Source organism: Aquarana catesbeiana, linkage group LG13, assembly GCF_042186555.1.
Source record: "Aquarana catesbeiana isolate 2022-GZ linkage group LG13, ASM4218655v1, whole genome shotgun sequence".
In the NCBI taxonomy this organism is placed as follows: domain Eukaryota; kingdom Metazoa; phylum Chordata; class Amphibia; order Anura; family Ranidae; genus Aquarana; species Aquarana catesbeiana.
Genome location: NC_133336.1, coordinates 154,850,885 through 154,878,787, shown reverse-complemented (window position 1 = coordinate 154,878,787; position 27,903 = coordinate 154,850,885). Strand labels below are relative to the sequence as shown.

General features: G+C 43.5%; 1 protein-coding gene and 1 long non-coding RNA gene across 6 annotated transcripts in view; one reads left to right on the top strand and one right to left on the bottom strand.

The window, feature by feature from the left end:
• TMEM121 (transmembrane protein 121) overlaps nt 1–27,903 on the bottom strand; it is a 408,432-nt gene that overhangs the window by 167,716 nt on the left and 212,813 nt on the right. Inside the window, exons 1-2 of one of the 5 annotated variants that reach the window (XM_073609827.1) lie at nt 15,814–15,892; nt 15,077–15,229 (exon numbers count right to left, since the gene is read on the bottom strand). The exons of 3 other annotated variants lie outside the window; for them this stretch is intronic. The gene's annotated coding sequence lies outside the window, so the exon portion shown is untranslated. Of the gene's footprint in view, nt 1–15,076; nt 15,230–15,813; nt 15,893–27,903 lie in introns of those variants that run through there. One more of the 5 variants, XM_073609826.1, reaches the window with a different exon arrangement.
• The window catches only part of LOC141117160 (uncharacterized), a 150,438-nt gene that overhangs the window by 51,151 nt on the left and 71,384 nt on the right, over nt 1–27,903 (top strand). The gene's annotated exons all lie outside the window — the stretch shown is intronic.

The following is a 27,903-nucleotide window of genomic DNA, read 5'->3' as shown; positions in this document are numbered from 1 at the left end:
TTCTTGTCAAGTTTCAATTACATTGTCTAATTTTTACCCGGTATTAAGAATGTAAGGGCTGACGCTCTGTCACGACAGATTTCCTCCACTTCCAAGATGGAGTCAGTTCTGGTTCCTGTGATTCCCCCTGATCGTATTCTGGCTACGGTTCGCACCAGTCTCACTTCTCCTTTGGGTGACAAAATTCTTGCTGCTCAGGTCCATGCTTTTCCTGAGAAACCTTGTGACCACTGCTTTGTTCCAGAGAGTCTCTGTACTGCCGTGCTCCAGACTTACTATTCTCTCAAGGCTGCTGGCCACCCTGGGAAGAATCAACTCTTTTGGGCCATTTCCCAACAATTCTGGTGGCCTAGTCTATGTGCTGATGTAACCGCCTTCATAGCTGCCTGTTCCGTGTGTGCTCAGAGTTATGCCCTGTACACACGATCGGACATTGATCGGACATTCTGACAACAAAATCCATGGATTTTTTCCGACGGATGTTGGCTCAAACTTGTCTTGCATACACACGGTCGCACAAAGTTGTCAGAAAAGCTGATCGTTCTGAACGCGGTGACGTAAAACAGGTACGTCGGGACTGTAAACGGGGCAGTAGCCAATGGCTTTCGTCTCTTAATTTATTCTGAGCATGCTTGGCACTTTGTGCGTCGGATTTGTGTACACACGATCGGAATTTAACCGATCAGATTTTGTTGTCGGAAAATTTTATAGCCTGCTCTCAAACTTTGTGTGTCGGAAATTCCCACCGAAAAAGTCCGATGGAGCCCACACACGATTGGAATTTCCGACAACACAATCCGATCAAACTTTTTCTGTCGGAAAATCCGACCATATGTACAGGGCATAGGACTCCACGACACCTTCCAGTAGGCCTCCTACAACCCATACTCAATGGAGAGAGGCCATGGACCCACCTGTCTATGAATTTTATTGTGGAGTTACCCAACTCCCAGGGCAACACAGTTATCCCTATGGTGGTTGACCAGTTCTCAAAAATGTCTCATTGTATTCCACTTAAGAAATTGTCAACTTCTAAGGAACTGGCTTCCATTTTTGCTCGGGAGATCTTTCGCTTACATGGGCTACCCAAGGTGATTGTCTTGGACAGGGGTAGTCAATTTGTGTCCCGGTCTGGCGAGCATTTTGTGCACAGTTGGGAATTCAGCTTACTTTTTCCTCTGCGTATCACCCGCAGTCTAATGGGGCTGCAGAACGAGCCAATCGGTCATTGGAGCAATTCCTACGTTGCTGTATTTCTGACCATCATAACAATTGGTCAGACCTATTACCATGGGCAGAGTTTGCTCACAATAGTGCTTTGAATTCTGCTTTACAATTGTCCCTGTTTATGGCGAACTATGGTATTAAACCTTCCATGTTGTCTGACTCATTTGTTCAACAGAGTATTCCTGCGTTAGAGGAGCATCTCCGTGGTCTTCATTCCACTTGAGCACAAGGAGGCTTTGTGACATGCTAATGATAGGTACAGACTCCATGCTGACCGCAGACGACTGCCTGTGCCTTCCTACCAGGTTGGGGACAGGGTCTGGCTGTCATCTCGCAACCTCTGACTTCGTGTTCCCTCTCTGAGCTTCGCACCTTCAGTTTTATTGGGTCTTTCCGTATTCTTCGCAGGATTAATCCAGTGGCTTACGTATTAGACCAGGGGTCTCAAACTCAAATTACCTGAGGGCCACAGGGCAAGTTTTTACATCCAATGGGGGCCGCATGCAAACTTTCCTTTCCCCCAGCATTGGTGTCAGCGAACACACTATTAACCCCCAGCATTGGTGTCAGCGGACACAATATTAACCCCCAGCATTGGTGTCAGCGGACACAATATTAACCCCCAGCATTGGTGTCAGCGGACACAATATTAACCCCCAGCATTGGTGTCAGCGGACTCACTATTAACCCCCAGCATGGGTGTCAGCGGATGCACTATTAACCCCCAGCATTGGTGTCAGCAGACTCACTATTATCCCCCAGCATTAGTGTCAGCGGACACACTATTAACCCCCAGCATTGGTGTCAGCGGACGCACTATTAACCCCCAGCATTGGTGTCAGTGGACGCACTATTAACCCCCAGTATTGGTGTCAGCGGATGCACTATTAACCCCCAGCATTGGTATCAGCGGACGCACTATTAACACCCAGCATTACCCCCTACACTCCACAAATACCCTCCACACTCCACTTCACACAAATACCCCCCCCCCCCCCCACACTCCACTTCACAAATATCCCCTCTTCACAAATTTCAACTCCAGTCAGGCAACTAAGGACTTTGCTCAGCCTCTGTGTGATGGCTCACTTACCTCTCCTGGCAGTCAGCTGGTGGCTTGATCTTCTGCCTCCCGAGTCCTCTCCTCCTGTCAGGTCCTGGCTTTATCACAGGCCTAGTGGCAGGGCACCCTGAGAATGCCACAATCTTCCGCCCTGAGGTGGCAGCAGGACCCTGGATCCGGGGCCGGTGTTCTGTCGAGGTGCCCGCTATCGAATAGTGCTCAGGACGAACTGCGCATGCGCCATACGTAAAAGAACAACAGCTGATTTTACAATCAGCTGTTGTGTCAGCGAGACAGCGCCTGAATAAATTTTTCAGTCAGATTGTGCCTCGCGCTGCCAAGGAGTTCATGTGGATGAGGGGCGTGGATGTTTTCAATGATGGCCAGTGCTGCAAAGCTGGGGGTGGGATTTTTAATGATACCCAAACAAATCTGCTAAACAAATCTTTATCTGCTATTCTTCCTGGAGGGCCTTTTTAGCTAGCTAAACGTTTAAAATTCTGCCCCCATCTTTGCAGTAGTGGCCATCCTTGAAAACATCCGCCCCCTTCATGATAGATCAGCACTGGCCATCAATGAAAACATCCGCCCCCTTCATGTTAGATCAGCTCTGGCCATCAATGAAAACATCTGCCCCCTTCATGTTAAATTCCGCCTCTCATCTACATGAACGTGCCTCGGCACAATCTGACAGAAAAATGTCTTCAGTCGGCTATTGTGCGCAGGCTCCATCTCTCTTACGTACGGCGCATGCGCAGTTCGTCCCAGGCACTATTGGATAGCGGGCACTTCTCGATAGAACTAAGTGGGCAGGGCGATGGGCGGATCCTCCCTCCGCTCTGCTCTCCTGTGTTGTGCGCGCTAGGCTGCAGCAGCATGCAGGGGGAAAGGAGACGGAGAGAGAAAGTTCCCAGTCGCCTAGGATCGGCCTTGCCTGCGGGACATTTGTAACTGGGCCGGTACTTTAAGACCCCTGCATTAGACCTTCCTTTTAATATGCGTATCTCAAATGTATTTCATGTCTCCTTATTAAAACCTTTGGTCTGCAACCGCTTTACCACCTCGGTGCCAGGTCCTCACCCTGTACAGTTTGAGAACCATGAGGAGTATGAAGTACAGTGCATTGTTGACTCCCATAGGTTCCGTTGGCGCATACAGTATCTGGTGCATTGGAAGTGATACCGTCCGGAGGAACGCTCTTGGGTCTCATCCTCGGACATTCATGCCCCTGTCCTCCTCCGTGATTTCCGTAGACATTTTCCCCTCAATCCTGGTGGTCCTCCGAGGGGGAGGGGTCGTTGAGGAGGGGGTACTGTTAGGGCTGGGCTCAGCCATTCCTTCTCTGAGCTGTCCGCTCAGCTGTCGGCTAATTGCCAGCTCCTATCTCTCCACAGTTACTCACCTGTTAATGATATCCTGGTCGTCAGTCCTGCCTACTTAAGCCGTCCAGCCCAGAGGATCTCTGCCTTCGCCTTGGTCAACATCACAGAGGCTATCTCCTGCATTCCTGTTTAAAGACTTGCTTGGCTGACATTCCTTCTGGCTCCAGATCCTGCTTGCTGTTCTACGACGCTCATCTCTGGCTCCCTGATATGTTTTGGCTTGTCTGACAATCCGTTTTGGTTCTTGAACCCCTTTTTATTATTAAACAAGTGTAATTTAACTGTACTTCTGTCTCAGTCTGATTCATGGTTTCTGACAAAAAGCCAACGTGGTACCAATATTCAAAAAAGGGCAGAGACATATTCCTGGGAATTATAGGTCAGTCAGTCAGTCAATAGTGGGTAATTTATTGTAGGGGATGATTAGGGATTATATCCAAAGCTTTACTGAAGAGAAGAATATCATTAGTGGTAATCAGCATGGTTTTATGAGAGGATGTTCCTGCCAAACCAGTTTGCTAACATTCTACGAGGAAGTAAGCCATCTAGATAGAGGGAGGCCTGTGGATGTGGTGTATCTGAACTTTGCAAAAGCATTTTATACAGTCCCCCATGAACGCTTAATTTACAAGCTGAGATTTGCAGGCTTGGACCATAGGGTTTGTGCTTGGGTAAAAAAATGGTTACAGGGACGGGTCCAAAGTGTAGTGATAAAAAACATGTACTCAGACTGGTCTGGAGTGGTGAGTGGGGTACCCCAAGGTTCTGTCTTGGGACCAATTCTATTCAACATATTCATAATCGATAGAGTATGGGATAACTAGTTCAGTCTCAGACTTTGCAGATGATATAAAGATAAGCAGAGTAATAAACTTGCATCAGGACACAGAAATTTTGCAGAAAGACCTTTACATAATAAAAGAGAGGGTGGACAAATGGCAAATAAGTTTAATGTGGAGAAATGTAAAGTAATGCACCTGGGGTCAAAATGAATTAATGAAAAACATTCACTAGGTGGAGAACAGCTGGGAGAATCAAGGTTGGAGAAGGATCTAGGGGTGCTAATAGATGACAGATTGAGCAACAGCATGCAGTACCAAGCTGCAGCTACCAAAGCAGGCAGAATATTTCCCCTTTTTTATGCATAAAAAAGGGGATATACTCCAGGGACAAAAGTATAATTCTGCCACTCTATAAAGCTCTGGTCAGACCTCATCTGGAGTTTTCCATTCAGTTCTGGTCACCAGTCCTCCGAAGGGATGTGCTTGAGCTGGAGAGAGTCCAAAGAAGGGCAACAAAACTAATAAGGGGACTGGAGGACCTCAATTATGAGGAATGGCTGCAAACACTAAATTTATTCTCGCTGGAGAAAAGATGCTTGAGAGGAGACATGATGGCGATCTACAAATATCTCAATGGGGATCCCAGCATAGGAAATAAACTATTCAGTCCTAGGGAGTGTAAAAGACACGGGGCCACACAATGAGACTGGAGGAGAAGCGGTTTAACCTTAAATTGCGTAGGGGGTTCTTCACTGTTCAGGCAATAAGGATGTGGAACTCTCTCCCACAATTTGTGGTGGATGCAAGGATTATGGGCATCTTTAAAAGACTCTTATGCCCCGTACACACGATCAGACATTCCGACAACAAAATCCATGGATTTTTTCCTACGAGTGTTGGCTCAAACTTGTTTTGTCTACACAGGGTCACACAAAGTTGTTCGATTTTCCGATTGCCAAGAACGCGGTCACGTACACCATGTGCGACGAGACTATAAAAGGGCAGTTCAGAACCAAGCACGGCACCCTTTGGGCTCCTTTTGCTAATCTCGTGTTAGTAAAAATTTGGTCTTTTTCAGACTCGTGGTTTTCAGATCGTTTTCTGCTGTTCAGTTTGTGCTTGTGGGTTTGTACCTGTTCTTCAGTGCATGCAGCGAGTTCCCCTTGACTCTGTCATTTTGTTTTTGTTCGTTCGTTACTGTTTTTCAGGTCGCTCTTCACAGGCCTTGCTGCTCTTCAGTGCGTTCTGTTACTTCGTTCTGAGTAGCCGACCGTTTTCTAGCCATGTTGCGTATACGTACTCCTCGTAGAGTTCCTGCTGTGCGGGGGCTTGGTGTTGGGGTCCTTACCTTGACACAAGCCCAGTCCATGAACAGGGTGGGGAGGAGTTCATGGACCAAGAATTGGTTGCTCCAGCATGACCAGTTCTGTCACATGCCTTTGCTCCGTGAGATCCATGAGAATAATCCTGACGATTTCAGGAACTTTCTCCGGATGACGGACCCCGTATTTCACCGTTTGTTGGCTTTGCTGACCCCTATATCAGCAGGCAGGATACCTGCATGAGGCAAGCCATCACTGCGGAGCAGAGGCTCGTCGCCACCCTGCGGTACTTGGCGACGGGGAGAAGCCTGCAGGATCTCAAGTTCTCGACAGGCATCTCCCTCCAGGCTCTGGGGATCATTATCCCAGAGACTTGTTCTGCCATCATCCAGGTCCTGCAGAAGGAGTATATTAAAGGTAAGATTTTTATCCTTTTACATCACATTTTATTATATAGAATGTTTGCTAATGTATTGTATTTCTTTCCTCATTCCCTAATTACCATGATTGTAATATGCTGTGAATGTCCCCTTTGGCCTCATGCATGCTGGATTTTTATGTAATTTTTATTTTTGTCCTTCATACATATTTGCCTTCACTTACCTCCCCAGCATGCTCTCCTGGCCCTATATTCACCTCGTGTAGTCAATTAACAATGTATTTTGTCAGCTCCATAGTAGTGCTTTACCCTAAATACCCCCTAAAATGTTTAAAATTGTGATGTGTGCTTGAAATTCTGGCAGAGTGCCAGAGGCTTTTTTTTGTGTTCACACAATCTTTTTGAACCCTCCCTCCCTCCAACTGCTAACTCAACTGATACCAATCCTCTATCTGCTGACTTTGCCAAACCCATACACACTATACCTACCTCTTGTGGTCAGATTTATGGATGAATTCCCCAAAGCATGTAGTGCAAGGGCCTGCCTGAATACTTTCAAATGGCACTGTTTAAAGTTTTTGTATCCTATTATTATCTTGATAGGTAATAGCAGAATGTAAAAATGTGCTAAAATGTGTACAGTGTATATTTTTCTCTTTGTATTATGACACTTCTTACCTGTCCAGTGGGCTGCCAATAGTGTAAGGAGGGGCTGGCCAAAGTAATCCACATTATTTAGGCAATTCATCTCTCAATGAAGTGTAGAGGGTGACCTGTCCAAAACATCTCCCCTCCCATAAAATTCACAAAATGGCCCATGGGGGGGGGGGGGGGGGATCTGATAGGTGGACCTTATACCTTTGTCTTTATATAGTCCCTAAAATAAATGTTATACTGATGTTGGCCAAGAACGTTTGTGTCTAATCTGCTTTACATGTTTATGTGCAAAATGATTAATTTTATTTTCTTCTTTGACTCCACAGTTTCCTTCCAACCCACAGGAATGGCAGACTGTGGCCTCCCACTTTGCCCAGCGGTGGGACTTTCCTAACTGCGAAGGGGAAATTGATGGGAAACACGCCCACATCGTCCCACCACCCAACTCGGGGTCATACTATTACAAATATAAGGGGTTCAATGGTATTGTGATGTTGGCGGTGGTGTTGGCTACTTACGAGTTCCTGTATGTGGACGTGGGGAAAAATGGCCGGATGTCAGATGGTGGAGTCATGCGTGCGGATGAAGCATTTGCGCTGGGGGGCCATCTTATGCGGCCATTCCCTATGAGGACCCTCACCCCGGACCAGAGGGTTTTTAATTACCGGCTGGCCAGAGCCAGAAGAGTGGTGGAGAACACGTTTGGAATAATGGCCAGCCGGTTCCACCTATTTCTTACACCCATACAAATGGCGGAGTATAAACTCAATCATATCATCCTGGCTTGCTGTGTTCTCCACAACTTTTTGTTCTGCTGGCTCAGTTGGGCCTGAATCCGGAATTCATGCAAATGAACCAACCTTGACGGCGCTTGAAGCTGGCCGTCCTGGCTTGCCCCCCCTGAGTGCCCGCGAGGTCCGTATAAGATACATGGAATACTTTGCGGGTAGGGGGGCCATCGATATGCCAGACAATGTCTGAGACATTTTTGAAATAAAAAATAAATTCTAACTATTAAAATATTTGCTGACATTTACTGCTTGTCTTTCTTTTAGCTGACCCTGACATAAATTTGTGGAGTCCTGAAAATGGCGTGATTGTGCAACATTAGAAAGCACTGTTGGGTGTTATTTACTAAAGGCAAATACACTTTGCACTACAAGTGCACTTGAGACTGCACTGAAACTGCGCTTGTAGTGCAAAGTGGATTTGCCCTTAGGAAATAACCCCCATTGTCACAGAAACCAACAATTTTACCACCAAAAACTTTTTGGAGCATTGAAAGAAGAATCCACACATTCTTGATTATCAATCTTTTTAATACAAGCACAACCACATGTGCATTTATCAAAGGTTTTTAAAACAAACCAACATGTTTGTTGTATAACAATTTTTTGGGTCACATTAATAAAAGTAGAAATGTCCATTTAAGATAAAACAGGCAATATCAGACATGAGTATTTATAAACTGTGTTTGAGATTGCGTTCAGATGGGGTGAAGTCACCCCTGCAAAAGCCAAATTTTGAAGGTGCACACAAATTCCCGAATGTCAACATGTGCTAGCTGCCATCACGGGGGATCAAGGGATGTGTTTTGTGGGTGCAACCCTTTCCTCTCAGCTACTTTATTTTTGAGGAAGGGGTTGCACCCACAAAACGCCTACAGTGATCTCCTGTGATGGCAGATAGCACATGTTGACACACTGTGTGCATCTTCAAAATTTGGCTTTTCGACAATAGGTAAAAAGGTGCAACACATTTTTTTGGAAAAAAATGCCAACTACATTAGGAATTTCGAGGGGGTTTTAAACTCTCCCTAGAACATCAATGATGTTCTTCATTTTGTTTTTAACATCATTGATGTTTTTCTGGATGTTTTCCAAGTCCCTTTTACACCCCATGATCTCCCTGATCAGGATCTGGGCACTTTCACTGGTGAAATGACCTGGATCCACAACATCACGATCACCTAAAAATATAAAAAAAAAACACACCATGTATTATAAATATTCAGGCATCCATCTCTTACCTGAGCCTGTGGTCGCAGATACTCACCTGTTGTGGTGACAATTTCCACCACATCTCTCTCCTCCTCCTCCTGTTGGCTTTGGGGGATTTCCCCTTGTTCCTGAGGTGGGGAGTCTGTGGTCTCCTCGGATGAGTGGTGTCCTCCGAGTCTTTTAGCCCCTATGTAAAAAAAAATAGGTATACTTAGCACACAGGTATTTGATGGCAGAAATAGGAATATGAAACATTGCTTGGAAGTGGGGTACAATTGTCTGCTTTGGCAGAGTTCCAAGATGAAGACATTTTTTTGTCCTTTGTCAAGCTTGAATACTTACCTGTTTTGTACAAGCTTCACAGATGGAGACACCCCTATAGTATACACTGGAGCACCTGTGTGGGACCCCCTAATAAAAAGGGTGTTCTGGTGTCTCCCACACTAGTGCTCCAGCGTCCAGATGTGTAAACAGCTGCTGAGTGTCCTCTCCTTACACAGAATCTAGTTTGCATTTCATTCTAGTTACCAACCCATCTAGACACCAAAATTATTTTAAGAGAAGTAGGCTAGAAAAAATGTATTCAAATGCATATGTCCAAAACATGGTGTTTTCTATGCCGAACTAACAATGTTTCATACGAACGAATAATGTGCCCATGAACATGAAAGTTGTCATTTTAAACTGTACAACAGTTAAGAAAAGCACATGGAGCAACACGAATGTTAGAAAAATAAAGAATAGGAACACAGTACAACTACTTACTTTTTTGCAGCACTCTCCTGATCCTTCTGTACTGCTCGTGCTCCCTTAATTTGAGGTCCGACCACCGCTTCCAGAGTTGATCCTTGTATCGTCGTACCCCAAAATTCTTCTGCAGACTCTTGACAGCTTTCGCCATGATCTTGGCCTTTCTGACATTGGGGTTGGGGTAAGGTCCATACTTCCCGTCATAGTCGGTCCTCTTCAGGATGTCGACCCTCTCCAACATCTCCCCGAAGGACATATTTGAGGCCTTAAATCGTCTCCTCTGGGATCGGGACGTTTCTGGCTCCATGCTTTCCTCCTCCTCCTCGTTGCTGTGTCTCCGCCACGTGCTCTTCCCCCACTGCGCCAAACGAGAAGGGGCGGGGAATAGACTAGAAAGAACGTCAGGGGCGGGTGAAGTTTCACGCATGCTCAGTGTATATAAAGCGTGCGTAGTACGTACAATCTGTGAGCGGAGGAAGGAGTATCGGAGGCGCCGATCGTGATAACGAAGGTAAGATTGAAAATTGGGCCTATACTGCTTCTAGATTGAGGCCTGTATTGTGACAAGATTAGGAGACTTTAGCCTGACATTAGGGTTTGTCTTGTGTTGTGTCTTGCAGAGAAAATGGATATCTTGAAGGATCAGGAGTTTATCAGCATATTCATAGATGATAGGAAGCTGCCCTGTCTGTGGCAGGTGAACCACCCTGATTATAAGAACCAAACAAAAGAGGAAGGCAGCGCTGGATAATTTGCTGGAATTTGTGAAGCCGGTGATCCCCACGCAGACATCACCTATTTGAAGGCCCTAATTGGTGGCATGAGGAGCACTTATCTATGGGAGCGCAAGAAGGTCCAGGATTCCCAGAGATCAGGAGCTGCAGATGACATTTATGTCCCCTGTGGAACTATGACAGACTGCATTTTCTGGCAGGTCAGACGGAACCCAGGCCATCACTCTCCAGTCTTCCTTCCACGCTTCCTTCCCCCTCAGCTGAGGCTTCAGACGTCCAACCTGGGCCTTCCAGGCAGCAACATGTGGAGGAGCCCAGCTTGAGCCAGGTATAGCATTCTTATAAAGATTTCTGGTTGTCAAATTAATGATGTTAAATATATGTTAGTACTAATTTATGATTGTGATTGATGAACCAAAACTAAAACGATGTCCCTTTTTCATACACAGGAAAGTCTCAGCCAGGAGGTGGCCGGGCCAAGTAGGCTGCCCAATACCCAGGTCCCTCCCCTCCGCCTTCAAAGAAAAAGTGGGAGGAAGAGGAGTAACCTGGAGGAGGCTGCAAGAGGCCTATTTTGGAAGGCTACTAAGGCCCTCAGAACACCCCACAGTGTGGAAGAGGTTTTTGCTGACCTAACAGCATGCAAAATGCTGCAAATGGAGGAGGGCCAATGCCTCTTATATGAGTTTGTCATTTTAGAAGCTCTAGATAAGGGGTTGAAGGGCCAACTCACATGCGAAAGCCACATTTGTGAGCTCACCCATGGTCCTCCTCCTCCAGGTCTTACTCCTCCTCCTGCCACACCTCCAACACCAGAGCCACAGCCAGGAAGGAAGCGTGTAAGGAAGACCAGAGAGTGATGACCCTGGGTTCAGTCTGGTCTGGCAAAAGATGCAGGCTCTTGTATGACCACAGCCTGGGGACATACATGTCATTTGCAGCTGTTCATGATCTCTTGGACTTCTGGACCAGATTGAACTCCCCTAGATATGGACTCCTCAGGCCACCAATTTTGCAGTAAAATAATTGATGTGTGCTCTGGGGGCCAAAGGCTTCGCCAATTTCTGCTGTTTCTCTAGCGTTGCCTCCCTCTTTGGTTATGAGCCCTTAATAAAGGAATTTTTGTTTCAATTATACTCGCCTATGTGTGTTTTCCTTCAAAAAGGACAGTTTGTTTGTGAGAAGGCAGGTACATTTCAAAAATACAATGTGGAATTAACAAGAGACACCAACACCAAGCAACCTCCTTGAGATTAAATAATAAAAGATAATAATGGTGTTGTGGTAACTTGACACACAAAACGCACCCAAAACTATTCTGGAGTTAAAAAAAAAACACGATCAGGCTTGAAAAGTATACAAACCAAAAAAAAAATTAAAAGACAAATCAAAATATATTGATGAAATCACGATAAATAATAAAGAAAGAAGTTTGTGAGAAGTCTGTGTGAATATGAGCAGCAAAACTACTTCATTCTTCTAGCATTATAAAGAAGAACAGAGTGCGCTGCATTAAACTATTTAAAACATTGCAGCGTGACAAAAGTGCTATATCCATTCCGAACGCTAATTTTACCAGATCGAGCAGTTCCGTCTCGGAATTTCTTCTGAGCATCCGTGGCACTTTGTGCGTCGGAATTGTCCACACACGGTCGGAATTGACGCAATCGGATTTTGTTGTCAGAAAATTTCATAGCCTGCTCTCAAACTTTGTGTGTTGGAAAATCCGATGGAAAAAGTCCGATGGCGCCCACACACGGTCGGAATTTCCAACAACAAGCTCCGATCGCACATTTTCCGTCGGAAAATCCAACCTTGTGTACAGGGCATTAGATATAAATCTTAAAGGACACAACATATATGGGAAATCATTATAGACACTGATACATGCACCTACACAGGTTGAACTGGATGGACTATTGTCTTTTTTCAGCCTTACCGACTATGTAACTGTGTATATGGTGATCAGAGCAATTTCTCAACATAAACAGAAAGTGAATATGTATATATGAACATACAATGTTGAAAATGACAAAACTCAATTAAATCACGACTTATAAAGTGCAAGGTGCAAAGTGGTTAAAATGAAAAGTCCATTAGATCATCCAAAATTAAGTGGGTAAATAAACAGTTATTCAAGAATAATCCCCTTAAAACGAGTGATGCTGAAACTTTACACAACTGCTCAGTGCTCACAGAACTCACACCTCCATAAAATGATGAATCATCCTTAAGGATATCCCTGGTGATGGTGAGCTCCAACTTCCAGACTCCTGGCTATCGGCTCTCGATATTTCCCTCAGGATTCCAGACAACATGTGGGAATGAAATAAATGCCTCCCATAGTATAGTATATTTAAACAATCAAAGACCACACCACTTAACTTATGTAACCATGGAGCTGTTCCATTCCTCCCCCTGCCCTGAGGAGAGTGTCACGCCGATTGGTGGGGCCGCGGACGTGCGTAGTTGCTTGTGCAGAGCATGGCGCTGTGCTTTCCAGGAGCAGTTGGTCTCATTGGCCGCTGTTCGCACATACGGGATGATGGCGTTGCTATGCACGATGACGCAGCGCCAGTGTGCAGGTGCGGGGGTTTCACCCAGAGACACCCTGCAATTGCAATGCTGTAGCTGGGAGGATCAGACACGGACACATATTATCTTTGTTGGAGCAAAGTAGTATACAAATCCCCTTTTTTTCTCTTTATGGGTTAGAGATATGTCATTTGGCATGAATCCTATTTAGGACATAAGTGCTCCTCATGGACAGTACATCCTTATTTTTTCCCCCTTTTTGTCTATCCTGTCCAGGGATGGATTCCCTTGGGTGATCTTTTGGAAGCCTACGATCATTGTCATGTTATAGAATATTTCAGCCAATCCATCCATACTTTGGAAATATACAGGTATTGCAAATTTGGATATACTTGAACTAACAAATTGATTTGATATGACCATAAACAGTCCTAGACTTTCATGATTAGGAATGTACCTAGATTTATTAGCAAATCTTCTCATTATTCCTTGTAGAATTGATCAGTTTCTTGGTGTCCATCTTGATCAGCGTCTTGCTTTGTGGGGGACACAAACAAATATCATCCTTTTTTTAATATGTACACAGCTATATATTACCCTAATTAATATGTGACTCCATGAATATAAAGTGATGGCCTTGCACTTATTCGAAACCAAAAAGAATTTCTGCGCTCAGTACACCTTGGGTGGGGTCTAATTGATGATACCCTAATGGGACTACAGCAAGCCAAAATCAGCCGACACTAGGCAAAATAACAATTCTTTACAACAAATGGTGCGCTATCCCTTTAACATATAAAAAATTCATACAAATAATGTGTAAACATAAAAAACTTTTGATGAATTATACCACATAAATGATGTTATCAAACAATAAAGTGCCAATAGTGCTTCAAAAAAGTGCACAAACATTAATATACAAAAACTGATGCAAAAAAATTTTTTGATAAAAAAAAAAATGGTGATATACAATGATTAATAGTCCGTAGGTGAAAAAAGTGCTTGATGTGCAGTAGATATTTCCAAAGTGCAGAGTGCTCTAAGGTGCTCCTTAAAAGGTTGGCCGCTTACCCCACAATGTGGATCCCGATTTACAGGGATCAAACAAGCCTGCATAACATCAATATCACAATTCCATCCTGAAACGCTGACTCTGTGTAAACAAACAGCATGGATCAGGTTCCAAACTCCTCAGATTGCTCATCAGAAGTATCCATACAAAATAAACAGGGAGAATCTCAGTGCAATACAGCTTGAAGGTTTATTAAAAATGGTTGTAGTAACTTCAAAGAAAAATTACACAAGCTTAACATTACACGCTATGGCCGCGGTTCCTCACACTTCGCCAACATCTGGTAACTTCACACGCACCCTCTTCTACCGCCGCGTTTCCCCAAAAATTGCATCATCTGGGATTGGAGGGTTTTGACTTATTCTGCATGTATTGTTTTCACAATGCTGTTTTTTAATTAATAAAAATGCTAAATAGATGCATCTATACTGCATCCCCCTGTCAATATCCCTGAAGAAAGGTGTTTAATGTACTTTTCAACATTATGGTTGTATATTTAACCATGATTTTTACTGTCATATGTACATTTGTATTCATACTTGAATTATCTTTTAATATGTATAAATAAAAATATGCTTTTTAATGATTGATTTTGGTGGAATGTTTGCCTTGAAAGTCCCGCTTTACATTGGAGGATATTGTGTTCTTTCTACATATTTGGGATGTTGGCAACAGACACCTGGTTTTGATATAGTGGAAGATCTTTTTTTTTTGCCTTTTATATTTTACCACAAATTGGCAAATTTATTGCGTTTTTTGTGCCCCCTAACATTAACTTGGTACTACTACTATTTTATTGTCTTCAGTGTCTAATTTCAGAAAAGATATGTTTGAGGGTTTTATGTAATCTTCAGGCCTAAAATGATTTTTTTAAACATGTATGAAAAAAGTGCATAAATCCACCTTCTGGAGCATGTTACATGTTCCACCCATAAGCTTTGTTAGACAAAAAAAACTGGCTCCTAATTTTTTTAGCTGGCTCCTAGATTCAAAGCAAATTTGTAAAGCCCTGCCTTCCTGGTCCATCTCCCTGTCTGCTTCTCTATATATAGACATGCTCAGTGCAACTCATGTTGCCTGAGCAACTTTCTAGTTTCTCTGAGCCCCTGCTTTCCCACGTAGTACTTGTATTCGATGTTTGACATCCCTTGTGCCAACCCTGGCTTCATTTACCTGTTTTGTCTGTCTGACACATGACCTGATCCTCTTCTCTCTCTTACCATCTGTACTCTGCACACACAAATGGACTCTGTATCTTCAGCTGGGCGTACCTGGGGGCCACGACCTGGTTCCGGTCTGCTGCAAGTCCATCCACCATCAGGGGCCCTGGTGAAGAAGCAGGCTGGGGCTTAGACTCCACACTTCCTGGTGTATGTATATCTTTCCAAGTCTGCTCTTTCCTCCCCTTCCCCATCTTAGTAGTCTCACTAGTTTCTTATATTGCAGGACAGTTTTAAGCTTCTTTGTTGCGAAAGTGACCAAGTCAATGTAAAATAAAATCTCACACAATGTGCTTTTTGTTATAGTTGTCACTCTGAAGTAGTGGTTTTATCATCCTGGCCAATAAAATACTGACTGCTAGTGGCCTTTGTAGCTAGCTATACACTCCATTCTATGTTATTTGGCATATAGAGTTAAAATTGCAACTCTATTTTTCTAGCACTAAATTACCAGTCCATAAGTCCAACAATTATTGTCTGCTAGAGTTTAATAGTATTTCAGAGGTATTAAGATTTAAGATTTTTTCAAATACCATTTATAGATGCAAAGATTAACGGAATGCACAAAACATACAACAGAAAAATCTGTAAATAAGGGGAGATGATCTCCATACTTTGAATACTACTACCTATCTGTGTACAACAGTGCAATGTAATGATGGCTAAAAATACAAATTAATGTCTACTTACAGAGGTTAGGCTCAGCAGTCCTCAGTGCTGTCACTGCTGGTTGCTAAGGAAAGTAGTTGCTAAGGGAAGTGTTAAGGAAAAGCTTATTCAGCTTGAAGAGAGGGTTCTGTGTTCAGTCAGAACAGGAAAGCCATGTTGAAAATATAATTAAACTGATTACATCTGTCACTGCAGCCTAGGAGAGTCAATTTTCAAAATCAGTCTCTTTTTTTTTCAATTGTATTGTTACATTAACGTGACATTAAAGCAGTATTAAACAAAAAAAAAGTAATATATTGCAGTTTACCAATTCATAGATGTGGTGGCTGCATTAGTTTATCCTTTTATGCTGCATACACACGATCGGAATTTTCGTCAGAAAAGCTTTGGATGATTTTTCTGACAGAATTACGCTCAAGCTTGTCTTGCATACACACAGTCACACCAAATTCCGACCGTCAAGAATGCGGTGACGTACAACACGTACAACGGCACTATAAAAGGGAAGTTCAATAGCCAGTGTGCCACCCTTTGGGCTCCTTCTGCTAATCTTGTGTTTATCTCATGTTAGTAGAAGTTTGGTGAGAGACAATTCACGTTTTTCAGCTTTGTGCTTTTCAGATCGTTACTGCTCTTCAGTTTGTGCTTGTGGGTTTGTATCTGTTTTTCAGTGCTTGTAGTTAGTTCGTATCTGTTTTTCAGTGCGTTCTTGTCCGCTCGTTTCTGATTTTCAGCTTGCTCTTCACAGGCCTTTCTGTTCTTCAGTGCGTTCTTCAGTTAGTTCGTTCTGCCCAGTCGACCGTTTTGAAGCCATGTTGCGGGTACGCACTTGTCGTAGAGTTCATGCTATGCGGGGGCTTGGTATTGGGGTTCTTGCTTTGACCCAAGCCCAGTCAATGAACAGGGTGGGGAGGAGTTCATGGACCAAGAATTGGTTACTCCAGTGTGACCAATTCTCTCATATGCCTTTGCTGCGTGAGATCCAGAATAGCCCTGATGATTTCAGGAATCTTTTCCGGATGATGGACCCCATTTTTCACCGTCTGTTGGCTTTGCTGTCCCCTTATATTACAAAGCAGGACACCTGCATGCGGCAAGCCATCACTCCCGAGCAGAGGCTCGTCGCCATTTTGCGGTACTTGACGACAGGGAGAAGTCTACAGGACATCAAGTTCTCTACAGGCATCTCCCCCCAGGCTCTGGGGATCATTATTCCAGAGACCTGTTCTGCCATCATACAGGTCCTGCAGAAGGAATATATTAGGGTAAGTTTTCTCCTTTAACATCATATTCTTTGTATGCTAATGTTTTGTATTTCCTTCATCATTCCCTAATTACCATGATTGTAATATGCTGCGAATGTCCCCTTTGTGCCCATGCATGTTGTAAGCTTTTAATGCTCCTTTTTTGTCCTTCTTGCATATTTGCCTTCACTAACCTCCCCAGCATGCTATCCTGGGCCCATACCCACCTATAGCCTAGTCACTTAACAATATATTTTGTCAGCTCCATTGTAGTGCTTTACCCTAAACTGTGTCCAAATGTTATTGTTGTTCTTAAAGTCAGGCAGAGTGACAGAGGCTTTTTTTGGGGGTCCAAAACTCATTTATAACCCCCCCTAAAATTTTTCTAATGGGCCATCAGAGGGGGTGAGGAATCTGATAAGTGGACCTTATATTTTTGTCTTTAACCGCTTCAGCCCCGGAAGATTTTACCCCCTTCCTAAACCAGAGCAGTTTTTGTGATTCAGCACTGCATCGCTTTAACTGACAATTGCGCGGTCGGGCAATGTGGCTCTCAAACAAAATTGACTTCCTTTTTTTCCACAAATAGAGCTTTCTTTTGGTGGTATTTGATCACCTCTGCGATTTTTATTTTTTGCGCTATAAACAAAAGAAGAGCGACAATTTTGAAAAAAACCCAATATTTTTTACATTTTGCTATAATAAATATCCCCCAAAAATATATAAAAAAAAATTTTTTTTCCTCAGTTTAGGCCGATCGTATTCTTCTACATATTTTTGGTAAAATAAAATCACAATAAGCGTTTATTGATTGGTTTGCGCAAAAGTTACAGCGTTTACAAAATAGGGGATAGTTTTTTGGCATTTTTATTAATAATTTTTTTTTTTACTAGTAATGGCAGCGATCAGCGATTTTTATTGTGACTGCAACGTTATGGCGGACATGTCGAACAATTTTGACACATTTTTGGGACCATTGTCATTTATACAGCGATCAGTGCGATTAAAAATGCACTGATTACTGTGTAAATGACACTGGCAGTGAAGGAGTTAACCACTACGGGGCGGGGAGGGGTTAAGTGTATCCTAGGGGAGTGATTACTAACTGTAGGGGGATGGGCTAGCAGTGTCATTACTCTGATCATTGCTCCCGATGACAGGGAGCAGTGATCAGTGACACTTGTCACGAGGCAGAACGGGGAGATGCTGTTTACATCAGCATCTCCCCGTTCGTTCTCTCCGTGAGGCGATCGCGGGTATCTCCGCGGCGATCGAGTCCGCGGGACCCGCGACCCGACTCACGGAGCTCCCGGTCGGCGTGCGCACGCAATGACACAGCAGGGAATTCAAATGGACGTACCTGTAAGTCCATTTGCCCAGCCGTGCCATTCTGCCAACGTACATCGGCGTGCGCCGGTCGGGAAGTGGTTAAATACTTCCTAAAATAAATGTTATACTGATGTTGGCCAAGAATGTTGGTGTCTAATCTGCTTGTAATGTTATGTGCAAAAATACTAATATTTTTTTTTCTTTTTTGACTCCACAGTTTCCTTCAACGCCACAGGAATGGCAGACTGTGGCTTCCCAATTGGCTCAGCGTTGGGACTTTCCTAACTGCGGAGGGGCAATTGATGGGAAACATGTCCACATCATCCCACCGAGTTCTACCGACGTCTCCAGAGTGGTGGCTTGGGATTGCCATCTGCGGAAGAGAACGTTGAAGGACTCCCATTTGTTTTTATCGCTGATGAAGCATTTGGTCTGGGTGATCACCTGATGAGGCCATTCCCCCCGAGGACCCTTACCCCAGAGAAGAGGGTTTTTAATTACCTGCTGGCCAGAGCCAGAATAGTCGTGGAGAATGTCTTTGGGATAATGGCCAGCCAATTCCGCCTATTTCTTACGGCAATTAATATGGCGAAGTACAAACTGAACCACATAGTTCTAGCATGCTGCATACTTCACAACTTTTTAAATAGAAATGCTCCTAATTATGTTGTCTCAGTTGGGCCTGAGGCCAGGCTTCCAGAAAATACAATGAAGGCCCTGGAAGCTGGCAGTCCTGGCTTGCCCCCCCCCCAAAGCGACCGTGAAGTGCTGCAAAAATATGTTGATTATTTTACGGGTAGGGGGGCCATTGCTATGCCAGCAAATCTGTAAAAATTTTCTATTTGAAAAAAAAAAAAATATCTGATAAAATCTTGATTTTGATTTACTGCTTGTGTTTCTTTTAGCTGTCTCCTAGTGCATTTGTAGTGCCACGTGGTTTTTCCATTATTAAATAACACCCATTGTCACTGTAAACACCAACTTAATACAAAAACTGGTATTGAGTATTGAAAGAAGAAGCCACACATTGTTGAGTATAAAACCTTTTACTCCGTGCACATGCACATGTGCGTTATAAAACATTTTTGGGTAAAAAAAAAATCTTGCTTTTATAAAGTTTTACCTTGAAAACATTTTTTTTAGTACATAAACAGGCATGTTTCAAAACATAACACACAACTCAGGAACTTACAAAGTTCAACATTGAAAAACTGAAGGCAATATCAGACATTATAGTGTCAAAATGTGTTGATCTTGCCTTCATCAGATGGGGTGATGTCACCCCTGTAAAAGCCAAATTTTAAAGATGCACACAAATTGGGAGTCAAACTGGGAATTTCCCTCCTGATCCCATGCCTAATGTCAACATGTCCCATCATGGGGGATCAATGGATGTGTTTTGGGGGGTGCAACCACTTCCTCTCCCCTACTTGAGTAGGGGTTGCACCCACAAAACGCGTACGTAGATATCCCCTGATGGCAGATAGCACATGTTGACACATTGTGTGCATCTTCAAAATTTGGCTTTTAAAATGCAACCAACATTTTTAAAAATTGGTCCAAAAAAAATCTAAAATGGTGGCATTTTGTTGTAATTTAGATTCTCCCTAATACATCAATCATGTTCTTCAGTTTTTGTTCAACCTCATTTGTTTTTTGCTTTATGATGTCTAAATCCCGACTACACACCATTATCTCCTGGATTAGAATTTGTGCACTTGCACTGGTGAAATGAATAGATTGTTCTTCCACAACATGCACATCAACTAAAAGAAAAAACACACACCATGTATTAGAAATATGCAGGCATACCTCTATTACCTGAATCTGTGGTGTCAGACACTGACCTGCTGTGGTGACAATTTCAACCACTTCTTCCCCCTCTCCTTCCTCCACCTCCTAAGGTTGTGGTGTTCTCTATTCCCCTTCTTCGTCCCAAGTCTTTTCTCCCCTATGAGAATGAAACAAAAGGTATACTTAGAACAACGATATTTGAGGCCAGAAATAGGAATATGAAACATTGCTTGGAAGTGTGGTACAATTGTCTGTTTTGGCAGAGTTCCAAGCTGAAGACATGATTTTTTCCCTTACCAAAGCTGGAATACTTACCTTTTTTGGACAAGTTTCACACATGGAGACACCCCAAGTATCCATTGGAGTACCTGTGTGGGACACCCTAAAAAGTTTGTTCTGGTGTCCCACACTAGTGCTCCTGAGTCCAGATGTGTAAACAGCTGCTAAGTGTCCTCTCCTTACATTACACTGAATCAAGTTTGCAATTCATTCTAGTTTCAAACACATCTAGACAACAATGTCCTAAACTTCTTTTAATACAAATTAGCATGACTAAATGTAGTTAACCCTGTATATGCCAAAAAAATTGTATTTAGTTGGCAAATGAACAATGTTTACTGCGACCAATTACTGTGCCCACGAACATGAAAGTAGCCATTTAAAACTGTACAACAGTAAAGAAAAGCACATGGAGCAGCATGCAAGTAATAATAATAGTGACACACGACAACTACTTACTTTTTAGAAGAACTTTCTTAATCCTTCTGTACTGATCCTGCTCCCTCAATTTCAGGCCTGACCAGCGTTTCCTCAATTGCTCCTTGGATCGTCGTACCACAAAATTTCTGTGCAGACTTCTCACAACTTTACACATGATCTTGGCCTTTCTCACATTTGGGTTTAGGTAAGGTCCATACTTCCCATCATAGTCGGCCCTCTTCAAGATGTCCATCTCCACCATCTCTACAAAGGCCATATTTGAGGCCTTAAATCTCCTGTGGGATTGTGACGTTTCTGGCTCCGGGTTTTCCTCCTTGTTACTGCTATTACGCACCTGCTGTGTCTCTGCCATGTTCCTGTCCCACTGCGACAAAAGAGAAGGGGCTGGGAATATTCTAGAAAAAACGTCAGGGGCGGGCGGAGTTTCACGCATGCGCAGTGTATATAAAGCTAACACGCGTGTGTCGTACCTACGTTCTGTGTGCGTAGGAAGGAGGACCGGAAGCGCCGAGCGTTATAACGAAGGTAACATTTCGAAGGTAATTCGAAATTGAGGCCTATATTGGGATAAGATTAGGAGAGTTTAGCTTGATATTAGTGTTTTTGTCTTGTGTTTTGTCTTGCAGCAAATATGAAATGATTCAAAGACCCTAAATTCATGGGCCAGTTCATAGAAAGATACAGGGATATGAGAAATTTGTGGGAGGTTAAAAACACCTTATTTAGAAATAAACCAGCTAGGAAGGCATCGCTGGAGAAACTGCTGCAATTTGTGAAGACGCAGGTCCCCGACGCAGACATCGAGTTTGTGGAGAAGAAAATTGGTAGCTTGAGAAGCACGTATAGGAAAGAGCTTAATAAGGTCCAGGCTTCTATGAAATCAGGAGCAGCAGCAAAGGATGTGTATGTACCCAGTCTGTGGTGCTACAACAGGATGTGGTTTCTGGAAGACCAGATTGAAGCCAGGGAATCACTTTCTACACTTCCATCCACCCTTCCCTCAACCCCAGCTGAGGCTTCCGAGGACCAACCTGGGCCTTCCATCCTGGAAGAAGTTGAGGTGCCAAGCTGGAGCCAGGTATAGTATTTTTTAACATATTTATTGTCCGAAAATTATTGTTGTTAACTAGATGTTATTATTGATAACAAACGAATGATTTAACAAAAAGTGTTTTACATATCAATAGACAGTAGGGGCCAAAAACGATTGAGACAAGAATGAAAAATGCTGGGCTCAGAATGATAGTCTTTTCTATTTAATAACATTCAATTTGCAACAGTCATGAGCTGAAAATTGTGTGTGATTGATGAACCAAAAACTAAAAGTATGTCCCTTTTTCATACACAGGAAGACCTCAGCCAGGACAGGCTTTGGAATGTGGCAGACAGGAGGAGGCCGGGGTAAGTGTCAGCCAGGAGGTGGCCAGGCCCAGTAGCCTCACCCAATCCCAGGTGCCTCCCCTCCGCCTTACAACAAAAAGGGCCAGGAAGGGGAGTAACGTGGAGGAGGCAGCACTGGGCCTCATTAAGGAGGCTAATGCGCCCTGAAAACACCTCCTGATGCTGAAGAGGCCTATGGCTGCTATGTAGCTGCAAAATTGCAGCAAATGGAGGAGGGCCAACACCTCATCTGTGAGCAGATTATTTTTCAGGCCCTTCATAAGGGGTTGAGGGGCCAAATGACTGATAACATGCACTTATGTGCGCTTGCCTATCCTCCTCCTCCCCCTCCTCCTGCCACAAGTCCACCTCCAGAGCCACAGCCTCCAGGGAAGGCTGCAGGGAAGCGTGGAGGGAAGGCTGCATGGAAGACATGAAAGTGATGGCCTGGGTTCAGTCTGGTCTGACAGATGGGAACATATATATCACCTGCTGTTCCTGATCTCTGGGAGTCCTGGACCAGATTGTGCTCCCTATTATATGGACTTCTCAGGCTACTAATTTTTATTTACAAAGAGTTGATGTGTGCCCTGGGGTACAAAGGCTTTGCAAATTCAAACAGTTTCTCCAGCATTGCCTTCCTCTTTATTTTGTTATGAGCCAGAATAAATGGAGATTTTTTTATATGAAAATACTTGCCTATTTTTCTTCAAATAAGATTTGTTTGTGAGTAGGCAGATACATTTCAAAAATACAATGTCAAATTAACAAGGGACATCAACTAACCTCCTTGAGCTTTAAAAATACAAGATAATAATGTTGTTGTGGAAACTTGACACAAAAAAATAATGGAGATCACTAGAAAATAATTTAAAAATAATCCAAAAAAAGATCTTGATTAAAAAAAAAAAAAAGATGACTATAAAAAATAATTCTAAACATTATTATGGAGATCTGGCTTTAAAAACTAAAAAGATTATTCAGGAGATCACGAGAAATAATAAAGAAATCAGCTTGTCAGAACTCTGTGTGAATATCAGCAGCAAAACAAATTCATTATTCTAGCATTATAAAGAACAAAAAATTGTGCTGCATTAAAAGATCCAATAATTTGCAGCGGGACGAATGTGCTATCTCCATTACGAACGCTAGTTTTACCAGACCGAGCGCTTCAGTCTCGTACTTGATTCTGAGCATGCGTCGTTTTTTGTGCATCAAAATTGCATACAGACGAACCGAATTTCAGATAGGAACTTTTTCCGATGGGAAAATAGAGAACCTGCTCTCAATCTTTTGCTGGCTGGAATACCGCCAGCAAAAGTACGATGGAGCATACACACGGTCGGAATTTGAGACAAAAAGCTCTCATCGGAGTCTGGCGGCATTTACGATCATGTGTACGGGGCATAAGGCTTTTCCCCCTCTGTTTTCACCTGGCGATCTTGCCAGTAGCGCGCCTCCTGTATTAGAGTGCCCCCACTCTGGATGAAAGAGTACAGGGGCACTTTTGGACAGCAACATTGTTAATCTGGGGGAGGGGACTGTTAGATGTACTCGCAGATTTACAGTATATACACTAACAAATTGAAGCCAAACACCAGCTCACACTGCAGTTACATAAAAAGAAAAAACTATATTTTTTACTTTCTGCTATAACACACATCCAATAAAGAAATGTAAAAAATCTAATTTCTTTATCAATTTAGGTCAATATGTATTCTGCTACCTTTTTGGTAAAAAAAAAAAAAAATCCTAATAAGCGTATATTGATTGGTTTGCGCAAAATTTATAGTGTCTACAAACTATGAGATATATTTATGAAATTTTTATTTTTTTATTTTTTTTACTAGTAATGGCGGTGATCAGCGATCTTTACAAAAACTATGACATTGCGGCGGACAAATCTGACACTGACACTTTTTAGGGACCAGTGACACCAATACAGCGATCAGTGCTAAAAAAAATGCACTGTCACTGTACTGACACTGGCAGGGAAGGGTAACCCCTTCCCTGCCAGTGTCATTAGTACAGTGACAGTGCATTAGTACATCAGGGGCAATCAAAGGGTTAAATGTGTTCCCTGGGAGTGCTTATTTACTGTGTGGGGGATGGTTTAACTATAGGAAGACCGAGATCTCGGTCTTCCTTACTAGCAGAACGGCGATCTGCCTTGTTTACATAGGCAGACTGTCGTCCTGCCTCTCTCAGAAAGATCGTCGGGTTCCCAGTGGGTATTGGGTCCACTGGGCCCATTGATTGGCTCACGCTGTGTCCAATCAAAGTGGGAGCGGATCGCCGGCAGCGCATGCAAGCACCCCAGACCCGAAGAGAAAAATCACATACATGTACGTGATTTTGTGCTTAAGGTATATGTACGCGGGGTGGTCCTTAAAGGGGTTGTAAACCCTTGTGTTTTTTCACCTTAATGCATCCTATGCATTAAGGTGAAAAAACTTCTGACCAGCCCCCCCAGTTTTACTCACCTGAGTCCGTTCGTTCCCACGGCGGAGAAGCGCTCTATTTTTCTGCCTGTTATCTTGGCTTTTGATTGGATAGATGGATAGCAGCGCAGCCATTGGCTCCCGCTGCTGTTAATCAAATCCAATGACATGGACACCAGGGGGCGGGGCCGAGTCAAGCCGGACTCGGGAGCGTGCCCGCACGGGGACCCCCAAGGAGAGCGCTTCTCCTAGGTGGTTTCCCGATATGGGGAGGAGCTGATAGCACCGCTGGGGGACCCCAGAAGAGGTGGATCGGGGCCACTCTGTACAAAACGAACTACACAGTGGAGGTGAGTATGACATGTTTGTTATTTAAAAAAACAGAAAAAGAGGGTTTACAACCTCTTTGAGTGGTTAATCACTTACTGAGCATGCAGCTTCTTTATCATTTTTTGTTTGCCTATGTTCCTGTTTAAGCTGGTGCCATGTCTACTGCCCCAGGTTTCTTTTTTTCAGGGTGGCTTCTTTCTCTTACAGCATCTTATGCAAGGACAGGGAGTTGTGTGCACTGTGTGCATCAATAGAAACACTCCCCTCTCTTATTTCCCTCTCCAAACTAGGACTGACTAGAGACTGCACTGTCCACTGTTAACTTTTTACTGTGAAGACAGAAGCAGCACTGAAAGTTGTGAATGAAAAGTGCTGGGGTAAGAATCTTAAAATAATACCTTAGTGGGGGAAAAAAGAAATATTAAGGCCCCTTTCACATTGAGGTGTTGCAAAACCGCGGTAAAAACGATGAGCGTTATTAGCGTGGTTTTACAGCATTTCTGCCGCGTTAGCGTTAAAAATAGTGCTAACGCCCATGCGTTCTTATAGCGTTATTTAAGCGTTAGCGTCAGCAAACCTGACCATGTGACCATGCGGTCATGTGACCTTCCCCACAGCTTCTGGGCGGTTTTAAAGCGGTTTTACTGCGGTTTTACAGCGTTTCCCATTCATTTCAATTGGGATAGACGTTTTTACAGCGCTATTTTATGCGCCCAAAAGATGCTCCAAAAAAGCTGTTTGCAGGATTTTTTCCAACGTACAGCCAGCGCAACGCCTCAGTGTGAAAGGTTACACTGAGATACACGGGGGCATTTTTCATGCGGTATTTAGTCGGTAATTTTAGCGCTAAAACGCCAGAAAAACGCTTCAGTGTGAAAGGAGCCTTAGTGGTGCTGCGCTAATGTAGCAACAGACAAAAAATAAAAATAAAGATAAAGTTACAGTGCTAATAAGATACAGCGCTAAAACATACAAACTGAAGAATAAATAGCGGCTAGTATCAATAACAAGGGGTAAATAAAAAACATGTGACCAATCATGTCAAAAACCAATTACAAGTGTATTGAAAGTGCAAAGTGCAATCACAATAGGTAAAAATACCACCGGTGAATATACTTAATCAGGAAATTTACCTGTGAAATGCAAAAAGTGCAAATTGCTGCAAAAAACCTTTCTTAGATAAAGTGCAAAATATACAGTGTGGACAGTATAGTACTGTGAGTGACATGCACACAGCAAACATACGATAAAAACAAAGTGACTTGTGCAAAAATAAATCCTCGTGACTGCTAATCCATAATTTCCAAATATAATAGTCAGTGAACATATGAAGGTCCTCCTTCACAGGGTGAAACAGCTTCCTGACATGCACATACTGCAGTGAAGTACTTCAATGGATCTACAATGGTGTTCCTCTTCGTGCAACAAACCACACACTTATAAGTAATGGCCCCTTTCCTTCAGGTAATGGGGTAACAGCGTAAAACCAGTGTTGGGAGTAACAACCTTTTATCCTGTGCTCGACATCCTAGTGCAGGAGCTCAGTCCCTCAGGAGGTACAGGGGGGCACAAAAATAGAAAAAAGGAAGGTCCCAGATAGAGTAGTATTGTAGGATAAAAACTTGATTTTATTAACCAGTTGCTGACCGCCTAACACAGATATACTGCGACAGAATGGCACGGGCAGGCAAAATCACGTACCTGGTCACTCATTCGTGGCCACCCCCTCACGATTGCTCCCCACAAATGAAAATCTTCCTCTGCTGCTGTAATGTAAACAGCGGCAGAGGAAGTGATGTCATCTCTCCTCGAGCCGGTCTTTTCGTTCCAGCGCCGAGGAGAGAAGACATCAATGTGAGTTGCACCAACACTACACTTTCAGTAGAACACACTAGGCACACTTTTCACCCCCGATCACCCCCCTGTACCCAGTCACAGTGACACCAATAGCAGGTTTTTTTTTGCATTGGTGTCAGTTTGTGACAGTTATAAGTGGTAGGGCAGTTAGGGTTAGCCCCCTTTAGGTCTAGGGTACCCCCCTTTAGGTCTAGGGTACCCCCCTAACCCCCCCTAATAAAGTTTTAACCCCTTCATCACCCCCGTCGCCATAGTCACTAAGCGATCGTTTTTCTGATCGCTGTATTAGTGACACAGGTGACGCTAGTTAGGGAGGTAAGTATATAGGTTCGCCGTCAGCGTTTTATAGCGAAAGGGACCCCCATATACTACCTAATAAAGGTTTTAACCCCCTGATTGCCCCCTAGTTAACCCTTTCACCAGTGATCACCGTATAACTGTTACGGGTGACACTGGTTAGTTAGTTTGTTTTTTATAATTTATTACAGTTTCAGGGCACCTGCCGTTTATTACCTTATAAAGGTAAACATAGTACACTGTTTGTGGTAAACATAGTTAGTAATGTTGAATAAAGACACCAGTCCATCCAGTTCAACCTGAGTGAGTGTGGGTGCGTGTCTACAATCATCCCTATTTTTATATTTAAGGTACCCATATAGCGCCACCAATTCACGCAGCACTCCGCACATACATCGTACACCTACATCGGTCCCTACCCTCAAGGAGCCCACAATCCAAGGTCCCCAACTCACATTCATATACTAGGGCCAATTTTGAACAGAAGCCAATTAACCTACCAGCATGTCTTTGGAGTGTAGGAGGAAATCAGAGCACCCTGAGGAAACCCACGCAGGCACAGGGAGAACATGCAAACTCCAAGCAAGTAGTGTCGTGGTTGGGATTTGAACCAGTGACCCTTTTTTTTACTGCTAGGCGAGAGTGCTAACCACTACACCACTGTGCTGCCCTGAGGTTTAACCCCCTAATCACCCGGCGGTGATATGTTAAAGCGGGGT